Genomic DNA, 11,597 nt, shown 5'->3' on the forward strand with positions numbered 1-11,597 from the left:
TAGCCATGTATTTTAATATAATGTGTCCTAGAAAAACACCAAGTCATCCTCTCCAGCATTTCAATCATCCTCATGCATGTAGTTTCCTATCCCTGTCACCTTTAATGCACACTGTATTCCAATTCTTTTTAGTTTTCCTACATACCATTGTGTTTTTCTGCATGCCATTATGTTGTTACCACACATACATGTTATGATTTGCATTTTGTAAATTCTCACATGTTTTTCTGTTGTCTGTTATTTTAAATTGTCTCTGTATGTGTGTGTGTCATTTTTAATTTGTTATATATTTGTTTTTAGTTGCCCCTGAGGCAGCTCTCGACGAAAGAGTGAAACTCGGCCAGAGTCGGGCTAATTTCAATAAAGGGCATTTACACACACCGATCTTCGCTTTCTTTACTACTTTAGCAGATACATACCCTCTGATCCTCATATCCCCCCCTCTAGTACATGCGCCAACCTCTCAGGTTTTCACCAAATTTCTCCGCTGAATTAAGCTCCCCCCCTCCCCCCTCCCATTGGTTCTCTCCTATGCACCATCTACCGCTCTTTCCTTGAGGAATGACGCCTCCCCTGCTATATATCTAATAAAAATAATATAAACAATTATCATCCTCTCTCAAGTTGTCAAGCCTCCGCAAACCAAGGAAGCATTCAAAAACATCTGGAATTGATTGAACATCTGTGTTCATCTGGAGACTATCAAGCTGGGGCATGCTTAGATGACCACGAGCCCCCTGAACTCAGACAGCACTGCCAGTCCTGTAGCAGGTGGCAAATTGATGCAGGGTGAGAAACTGTCATGAGAAGACATGGCTTGGCCATGGTTGTGTGTATTAAATATTGTATTGTTAATAAAAGCTGCAGCCTTGTTGTCTATAAAATGGTATTCTTGAATTGTTGAATTGCGATGTGTCAAGTGTGTCCCTGTATGTGGGAGAGGGTGCACGGTTTGATGGGACCAAGGACTCATGGCTCTGTATATTAATTTCTATCCAGGGGAAGAAGGCAGATAAACAAAAAAGAGCTCTAAGATATGAAAGCGTAAAGCTCGTGAGCCCTTTAGAAAGGCGTAAGAAACAATGTGTGCTTGGAATGCCAACTTGCCTGTTCCTGACAGGCGATTGATAATGGGAAGAGACACGGGTCACCTTGGCTGCTAGAGGCTCTGGAAGCTATTTCGCTCAGAAAGCATAGAGATGAGCACGCACACAACACTCAGGTCCCTCAAAAACTCGCACATCAGTTGAAGAACATTTAAATATGTTTTTTATGCTGGGAACATAGGAGTGGAGGGTGTCTCTGTGACAATCAAATTGGGATTTTATTTTGTAGGAAAAGTCAATTTTCTAAATGGAAATAGGTTGTGCGGACCATTATCTTTGCAGGATGTAAAAGTGCTTCAGGGTAAATAGCAACACCAGGCGGTGGATTCATTCTGAGAGGGACCAAAATGGCAGGAGATTCCGATACTTTGGGTTGCAGGGTTCTAAGCAGTTTTCCCATAGACATAAAATGCCCTTTATTTCCTTCTGCTGCTGCTAACTGCAGCATCACAGGGGGCTTCTGAAGTCACAGTGGGGATGATCTAGTGCTTAGAGTAATGGGCTACGACACAGCAGGCCAGGGCTCAAATCCTGCTTTTGTTGATATTCCCAGTGGCCTTAGACAAATCCCTTTCTCTGCCATTAACATGTGCACCCGTTTAGATTGCAGGCTCTTTGAGACCAGGGACTCATTATACAGTGCCCTGGTTTCAGGGTGCAAAAAAAACGAGTCCTATTTATAGAGGAGTTCCATGATCAAAACTCAAAGATGGTCCAGCCAATACTGCCCCCTCTAACATGCTCCCCTTGAGTTTGAGACACAAGCAACTTGTGTGCCACTCTACCTTGAAGCGGGCTCTCTGCTGCTGCTGGTACCACCCTTTCTCTGTAGCTTTCTTCCATCACTAACTGCTTTGCTGCTGACAAGACTGATTCGGTTCACTTTGGCTTCAAACCTGTCCCCCAGCCTGGGGCATGGCAGAGAGTTTATGCTTGCGTGACTGCGGAACCAGCTGTCGGACTTGGAGATTGATCTTCTTTTTACTGGGAACATTTTCTGCGAGAAGCCCGGCATCCCTTTTTTTTTATCCGCACTGCAATGAACGTGTTGGAGGGCCTATGGTCAAAGACTTGGGCGTAAATTGTCTTAAGATTTAGTTGGAATTTCCATCTGTGGTTTAGGCAGTAACTCAGCCTAATTTTGCAGCTAGGTAGGTGCCCTGTTGGCACAGAATGTTTCTGTTTGGCATTATAGAGAGCCCTTTCAGTTACAACTCCCTTTGGGAATGTGGGTAGTCATCGTCTAAAGATGCAGCTAAATGTCTGATGCCTCTCGTTTGCACTCTGTGTAGAAGGGGTGGTCTTATAACTCACATTGCATATGCAGGCATCTTTAGACAGTGACTATCCACTGCACTGATGACTTCAGCTATAGAAAGAACACATCCTGAGCTTTGTATTCTGCTGCCACTGTGCACAAGCTGGGATTATAACAAGTGACTTTAACTATCAAATTGAGCAGGGAGGGCTGAAAGTCACAGAACAGCCCAGATTATACACAGAGAGAAATGCTTTAAACACAGGTGCTGCTGGACATGTCTGATATACTGTATACTTTGCATCACTTCTCCAAAAAAATGGATGCTAGCAATTCTGGGTGAACTGGAGTGACTGTCTGATTCTACATTATTTGTCATTTGAAATTATGCTGACAAACAGTGCAGGGGAGCACCCAGTAAACATAGATAAAGGCCACAATGAATAAACAACACAAGTCATAGAGGGGCCAATGAACCAGTGAGCGGAAAATGTATCCGGGGCAAGTTATCTGGGTAAATTTGAGATGATGTTATGGCTCAGGTCCTGGCTAGATGTAGGGAACACCACTCTCAGAGTGACACAGGACTGCAGGGCAAGGCTAAGGCCAGTCTTCCACCTAACCAGCCCCTTTCCCCGCTGGTTGAACCCTTGGGTTCTAAGGGCCAGCAGGTCTCTGTAGTGGCAGGCCATCATGGTGAGTCTAGAGCAAGGCTTGGACAGGCTGGAGCAAGGCTTGGACAGGAACGGAGTGCAGGTAAGAGCTGGAACTGGAGCTCAAATGCAGGCAGGGACTGGGACTGGAGTTCGAATGCAGGCAGGGACTGGAGCTGAGTGCAGCAAGGACTGGAACTGGAGCTTGACTAAGACAGGACAGGACAGGATAAGGCGAGACAAGGACAACACAGAATGTGGAACATAAAGGCCCAAAGGCAGCGTTAGGCAGGAAAGGCCCCAAGGGATAAGACAATGGAAAGGCCTAGATAGCTCACAGAGCAAGACAAGGCCTAGATAGACCTCAAGGCAGGAATCAGAGCAAGAAGGCCTTAGGCCACAACGCAAGGCAAAAGAGCAGGAAGACCCTTAGGCAATAAGCAAGGCCAGGAGTGAGAAGGTCCAGAGATCACAAGGCAAGGCTAGAAGTCTGGAGGCCACAAGGCAAAACAAGGATAGGCCTGCGTAGGTTGCAAGGCAACAGTGGCTAGGGCAAAGAGCCAAGGGAGTTTCAATACAAAAATGAGGAGCGTTTGGCAAGTCTAGATGATGTAGGGCTGAGGCTTGGCAAGGCTGGAGACATGGTTCGCTGAGGACTTCTTGTGGCTAGAAGGTTGTAGCACAGACTGAGCTCGATGAGCTGTAAGGAACTGACAGGGACAGCATGGAATGGCGATCCGAGGAGACCTCTGCTAGCGGGAGGCATCATAGTCAGGGTACGATGAGGCTGCGTAGCAGATGAAATCGTGACATGTGAGGAAAGTGGAGGCCTGGCTTATTACAAGTGTGAAGTAAAAGAAGGGGAAAAAGCTGGAGGTGAGCATGCGCCGAGCAGCCACAAGAAATGAGTGCTGAGGTACGGGCGGCAGTGCCGTACCTTTTACAAGGGAAGGGTTGAGATGGGGGCGGCAGTCACACAATGCAGAGGAGATACTGAAGGCATGCAGGGAAGCAGAGGCAGATTTACAGGACAAGAGAACATTAATTTTTGCCACTGAAATCCTTAAGGGGCAATCATCAAACTGGGCTTTCTGCTACAAACACCCTGGGTACTCTTCACCTGCAGGGTTTGCAACAGTTGCACTTTGATTTATTGCACAAGGAAAAAGTACCCCCAGAGATCCGGGCTTGCTCTTCTGTGTATTTTTGCTATGTAAAGCAATGTGCACGGCTTTGACCTAACCCCTCCCCCAGAAACGTCACCGCACCGTGCAAGTCTGTTACCCACAATTTTCAAACAGCCCTTTCGGCTTCGATTATTGCCCTCTCCATAATGATACCGGCCGGGGGCTGTCCACAATCCCTTATTACCAGGGCTGTCGCATATTTTAATTTAAAGCATTTATCTCCATTTACATTCAGTATAGGAAATGGTGGAGGCCTGGCCTGCCCTTCTGGAGCAGGCGATGGGGACAGAATTCAAAACGGTTTGGCAAGAAGGATGGAAATAGAGCACTGGAGTGACATGGGAGCTTCTCTGTGCAGGAGTAACCTGCATGGAGCGGCAGTTACTGTCCTACACAACTCGCTGGGCAGACTGGATGGGCCATTTTGGTCTTCATTTTTTTTTTTGTTAAGTCACAGTGTTGGCAGCCGCTTTATTTCAGTTCCCCTGGTGATGGTGCAGCTGCGTTATAGATGTCTCCTATATCTTTTTGTCTTGCCTGTCCTGGGAGAGCCAAGCCCCAGCTTTGGTTCTTAGCCAAAGTGTTATAAATAACGTTTGAAGTTTTGAAGTGCACTGTTACCCCTACATGGCTCCCCTGACAGCATTCCATGTCATCAGGGAAGCTCAAATCTCTTTCATTCTTTGATAAGGGGCATCATTACAGTGAAAGGAGACATTCAATGACTTGCAAAATATTTATATCACAATTTGATTAGATACTTTTCTCCAAAATATCGGACACTCGCGAATCAATACAATGATATCTGAAAAATAGAACAGTGTGGCCATGAATGCTGTTGCACAATATCTTGGACTAATTCTTATATTAAAGACTACAGTGGGCTAGAATATGAATTTTAGATAAGGAAACAACATTTGTGCGTTAGCTAGTGACTTTATTTCCCTGTGACCCACTGATCCGACTCTAACAATATGATACTATTCTTTTCTCTGCTTTAGAAGCCGTCACACACTGCCTGCAGCAGAAATGTGTCACCAGGATATCCACCCCAGAGGTGGCTGCACATATGCTTCAGACATGCATTAAAATTCTGTTTGGATAAAAAAGACACTGTACACCACAACTATATATTATTGTTATTACAGGAAAATGTATTGGCTATTTCTATCTGTTTTTCCTGGATAACATTTCATGGACTGAGCCAAGCCATATTGCAGTGACATTTAAATTTTCAACAGCATAAATAGAATGAAGAAAGATCAAAGAACAGTTGAATGATGGCAGCTATGCTTCAATGTAAAAAAAAAAAAAAAGTGCAGTCATGAATACGGGGTGTATAAATCCAAGGGAGTGTTTTGAGATGGAAAATGAGTTACTGATGTGCACCAAGCAGGAGAGACTCTGTGGTGATTACATCTGATGACAAAGTGGTGGCCAGCACCAGAAGAATCATGGGATGCATAGGGAGAGACATAACCAGTAGGAAAAAAAAGGAGGCGTTAATAACTCTATACAGTTCATTGGTGAGACATTGCATGGAATACCAGTAATGGAATTCAAGAAGGCCGGGGATGAGTACAGATGATCCCTATTTGCAAAGAAATGAGGGGAAAAACCAGAGACCAGCTGGTAACAGGAAGTACATTTGTCAGACTAGATTGACCTAACAGTCCTTATCTGCCATCATATTCTGTTTCTACGATCCCAACTGAGTTTCCATTCTTGGAAAGTTAATCTCTGCAGTATTTAACAGCAGCTCACTGTTGATAATGCCTCACCGCTCTGTTATCCCAGATGCCCACGAACAAACGAGAAACTTTATTTTAATCATAATTACAGATGGATACATTAATTACCGCATAAACATTTCTATAATTATCGATTAGCAGGAGCCTGCTAGAACATGGCATTGGAAGATTTTCCCTTTGTATAGTGACAGCACCATGTGTGACTATGTAAACTTATCAATGTTTTGTTTGCATATTTTAGATGATGTTTTTGATGTGGTAAAAAAGGTTTCCTTCTGACAACTACCCTATGCAGATCTTTGTTGTGTAAGCAAGGCGGTACTATGGACAACTACTCCAGTGTCAGCTTTACTTTTCAGCAGGCCGTTTGTAGTGATCTGCGCATTCTGTTTTTCAAATCTAACCAGTTTTTGAGCAGTTCTCTCAGATATTTCTTGGCCTTCCAGATCATGCCTTGACTTTGGACAGTTCCATGTAACTTCAATTTTTTTAACAAATTTTCTGTCAGTTGAAATTGCTACCTGGAAGCATTTACAACAAATTTTTATAGCCTTCCCCTCCTTTGTAAGAGTCAGTTATCTTCATTTTCAAATACTCAAGCTGCTATTTAGATTAGAAGAACTCATGGTTGCTGAAAGTAGATGAAACAACAATTCTACTTGAGAAGTTAGTAGGTTCAGAGTATTTGTTCAACAGTGGAATTGTCTTCATCTGACTAACTGAAGGCCTAAAAAGGCAATTAACATTTGGGGCTTTATTAACAACTTTCTGTAAGAAGTAGTAATTAATCACATGGAAGGGTATCCAAACTTTCACACATGCCATATTCACTGTTTTATTATTTTCTATCTGTTAAAATCAGAACAAGAATAGTGTTTAACTTTGTACCATGTACAGATTATGTCAGGGATTCATTGAAACATTCAATTTGACCAGGGAAAGAAATCCACTGATGTTCGGTGAGTTGAGAATTCTTGTTTTTATTTTGTTTTTTTGGGTTGTGATTTCTTTTTTTTACATTTATTTTTCATTTTAGTCAATTTTAGCTTAGATCCATGATTCATGGGAAAAAGTCTTTTTTTTTTTCAATTTCAGGTTAGGTCTGTTTTTTATCCTGTTTTCTCAATTTGACTGGAGCCAGAGCCCATGTGTGTGTGTGTGTGTGTATGAAGGAGAGGGAGTGGAGGGAGTGGAGCCAGTGAATTTGTATGGAGGAGAAGAAGTGGAGCCAGCGTGTGTGTGCCTGTGGAGGAGAGGGAGTAGAGCAAACGTATGTGTGTGTGGAAGATAGGGTATGGTGCCAGCATGTGTGTGTGATCTTGAGAGAGAGGGAGCTAGCCAGCTTGTGGGTCTCTGACAGTGTGTGAGTTTTGAGAGTGTTTGTGTGCATCTTTGTGAGCATGAGGATGAATGTTTGTGTAAATGAGGGAGGAGAAAGTTTATGCACTTCCTTCCCCTCCCATTACTCTATGACAATCTCAGGTTGACCAGAAGTCAAAGGTTTCCAGGTATGGAGAGTGAGGTTTATTTTAATCCTTATTGATTTGAATTAATCGGGTGTTATTTGATGTTTCTGCTGTTTTGAAATATTGTATTGGTGTTTGGGAAATTAAAAAAATATAGTATATGAGGTTTTAATAATTGGATGTTATTCTGTTCATCCACTGTTTTGAAATATTAATTATTTTTATTAGAATGGTTTTACTATTATTATTAATGCTTTATATTTCTTGATTTTATTGTTTGATGTTTTCTGAGGAATGGTAATGCTTTTGTTTTTCCATTGGTGCACTACATACGGAGTCTGACTTGTTGTGGTTTCCAGTTCAAATAATGTCTGCCCTTTTCCATTTATACTTTATGGTCATTTTATTCTGCATTTGTGATTGAGGTTAAATATTCTGCTAATGTGTTGTTTCAATGTAAGAATCTATAGAAGTTTGGTTTGTTCTGTTTTCTTTATAGGAGTTATATTAGTGTTTTAGAGCCTGGCACAATGTTTGCACAGTCACCTTTTCAAGGGTTGTAACTGTGTGCTGGTAGTTAGTGTTGGTTTGGAATGCGAGGTTTATTATATTGTAATTGTAATTTAGTTTGCTTATGGTTTTCTGAGGACCAGGCCTACATCCAACATGCGTAACAATAGTCCTAATACCATATTTGTTCCATGGGTCTTTTTGGCTTTTATACAAGGTTTTCTGGTTGACACTCGGCAGTGCATGTAAATGTAATATACATGCTACTGTAATGTTTTTATTTCAAAATATTCTACTTTGAATGTCCTTTTTCATGTAAAATCTTTCATTAGAAATGCATAATTTGAAATTGTGGATGAAGAGGAATGGGCACAAAGTTATAAGATTCACTTAGGGTGGTGCCTAATACCCTTGCATGGACCTTGATTATATCAAGAATACAAATAAAATGTAAAAAAAAAGAACAAACAAAAAACAGGACCAGCATAGAAATTGTTCACACAGGACTACAAAAAAGTTAGTACTGGCATAAGAACATAAGATATGCCATACTGGGTCAGACCAAGGGTCCATTCAAGCCCAGTATCCTATTTCCAACAGAGGCCAATCCTAGTCACAAGCACCTGGCAAGTACACAAACAATAAATAGATCTCAGCTATTATCTATTGCTTATTAATTAATAGCAGTTTGTGGATTTTTCCTCTAGGAACTTATTCAAACCTTCTTTTAAACCCAATTACACTAACTGCTGTAACCACATCCTCTGGCAATGAATTCCAGCGCTTAACTATGTGCTGAGTGAAAAATAATTTTCTTCAATTTGTTTTAAATGAGCTATTTGCTAACTTCATGGAGTTCTCCCTGGTCCTTCTATTATCCGAGAAAGTAAATAATCGATTTACATGAACTTGTTCTGGTCCTTTCATGAATTTTTAGACCTCTATCATATCCCCCCTCAGTCATCTCTTCTCCAAACTGAACAGCCCTAACTTCTTTAGCCGTTCCTCACAGGGTAGCTGTTCCATGCCATTTATTTTGGTTGCCCTTCTCTGCACTTTCTCCAGTGCAACTATATCTTTTTTGAGATGTGATGACCAGAATTGCACACAGTATTCATTCAAGGTGCGGTCTCACCATGCAGCGAATCAGAGGCATTATGACATCCATCCTTTTATTTGCCATTCCCTTCCTAATAATTCCTAACATTCTGATTACTTTTTTGATTGCCACAGCACACAGAGCCGATGATTTCAATGTATTATCCATGATGACGCCTAGATCTCTTTCCCGGATGGTAACTCCTAAGATAGAACCTAACATTGTGTAACTACAGCAAGGGTTATTTTTCCCTATATGCAACACTTTGCACTTGTCCACGTAAAATTTAATTTGCCATTTGGAAGCTCAATCTTCCAGTCTCGCAAGGTCCTAGTGCAATTTATCACAATCTGCTTGAAATTTAACTACGCTGCATAATTTTATGTCATCTGCAAATTTGATCACCTCACTCATTGTACCCCTTTCCAGATCATCTATAAATATATTAAAAAGCATCAGTCCAAGTACAGATCCCTGAGGCACTCCACTGTTTACCTTTTTCCACTGTGAAAACTGACCATTTAATCCTGTTTCCTATCTTTTAACCAGCTTGCAATCCACAAAAGGACATTGCCTCCTATCCCATGACCTTTTAGTTTTCTTAGAAGCCTCTCATGTGGGCTTTGTTGAATACCTTTTGAAAATCCAAATACACCTCATCTACTGGTTCACCTTTGTCCACCTGCTTGGTCACCCCTTCAAAAAAATGTAGGAGATTTGTGAGGCAAGACTTCCCTTGGGGAATCCATGCTGGCTGTGTCCCGTTGAACCATGCCTATCTAAATGTTGTGTGATTTTATTTTTTTATCTACTAGGAGAGGAGTGTGTTCAGAATGTTGAAAAACATCTACAGACAAAAACTGTCTTGAAGCAATGAGAAAGTTTTTATTCAGCCAATTCAATCATTGGGCAGGCTGGTCTTGCACTGGTTAAAATGATGTAAGATATAAGTGATATACAGGCACATCACTGTAAGTCCCCTGACACTGGCTGTGTTTCGCACTGGCTGCATCAGGAGGGACAAAAAAAAGAGATAGCAAAGATCTTTGACAATAATGAAGTAATATCTCTGTAAAAAACCAAAATGTAGATGAAAAAAGGCAGAGCCCCACAAAAAAAAAGTGTAAAAGAAGTATAGGCTGTACGTGCATGCCATCTGCGTGACACGCATTGAATAAAAGATAATAGAAAGACTATGGGGCACTCCATGAAGTTAGCATGTGGCACATTTAAAACTAATCGGAGAAAGTTCTTTTTCACTCAATGCACAATTAAATTCTGGAATTTGTTGCCGGAGGATGTGGTTAGTGCAGTTAGTATAGCTGTGTTTAAAAAAGGATTGGATAAGTTCTTGGAGGAGAAGTCCATTACCTGCTATTAATTAAGCTGACTTACGGGCCGATACAGTAAAGTCTGCGGGAGAGAGGACGAACGCCCGCTCTCCCAGCGCGCGCACCGGCCCTTTGCTGGTGCACGCGATTCTCTATTTAAATTAGGTGATGCGGTAAAAACGGGGAAAAGGAGCGGTGGCTGTCAAACCCACTGACAGCCGACGCTCAATTTTGACAGCGTCGGTTCTCGAGCCCGCTGACAGCCATGGGCTCGGAAACCGGACGCCGGCAAAATTGAGCATCCAGTTTTCGGCCCAACAGCCGCAGGCCGAATTCACATTATTATTTTTTTTACACTTTTCGGGACCTCCGGCTTAATATCGCTATGATATTAAGTCGGAGGGTGCACAGAAAAGCAGTTTTTACTGCTTTTCTGTGCACTTTCCCGGTGCCGGAAGAAATTAGCGCCGACCTTTGGGTCGACGCTAATTTCTGAAAGTAAAATGTGCGGTTTGGCTGCACATTTTACTTTCTGTACCCCACGTGCATACCTAATAGCGCCATCAACATGCATTTGCATGTTGAGGGCGCTATTAGGTGCCGCGGGTTGGACGCGCGTTTTCCTCCCCTTTCTGAATAAAGGGTAAGGGAAAACGAGCGTCCAAGAGCAGGCTAACAGTGCGCTCCATCGGAGCGCACTGTATTGGCCTGTTAGAAAATAGCCACTGCTATTACTAGCAACGGTACCATGGAATAGACTTAGTTTTTGGGTACTTGCCAGGTTCTTATGGTCTGGATTGGCCACTGTTGGAAACAGGATGCTGGGCTTGATGGACCCTTGGTCTGACCCAGTATGGCATGTTCTTATGTTCTAATACATAGTACAGAGAAATATAAAAATAAAAAGAAGCTCGAGAATTGCTTGACAAGCTGGCAAAAAAAATATGTGAAGCATAACTGGGAAAGCATCGAGGTATTACAGCCACTAGACATATAGAAAGGAATGTACCAGCCAAAAAGTGACTATACGGCAGGTAACGGTGAGATGAGAGGAATTTCTATTAGATTGTAAGTCCAGTGGGGATAGGGAAATACCTACAGTGCCTGAATGTAATCCAATTTGAAGTGCCGAAAAGCAGAATATAAAAATATAAATAAATAAATAATGTGACAAGTCAAGAGTATAGAATGTGCACAAACCAATGGAGCGGCTTGAGGTGAAAATGGGATGCATGT

The sequence above is a fragment of the Rhinatrema bivittatum genome, chromosome 15 (assembly GCF_901001135.1).
Source record: "Rhinatrema bivittatum chromosome 15, aRhiBiv1.1, whole genome shotgun sequence".
In the NCBI taxonomy this organism is placed as follows: Eukaryota; Metazoa; Chordata; class Amphibia; order Gymnophiona; family Rhinatrematidae; genus Rhinatrema; species Rhinatrema bivittatum.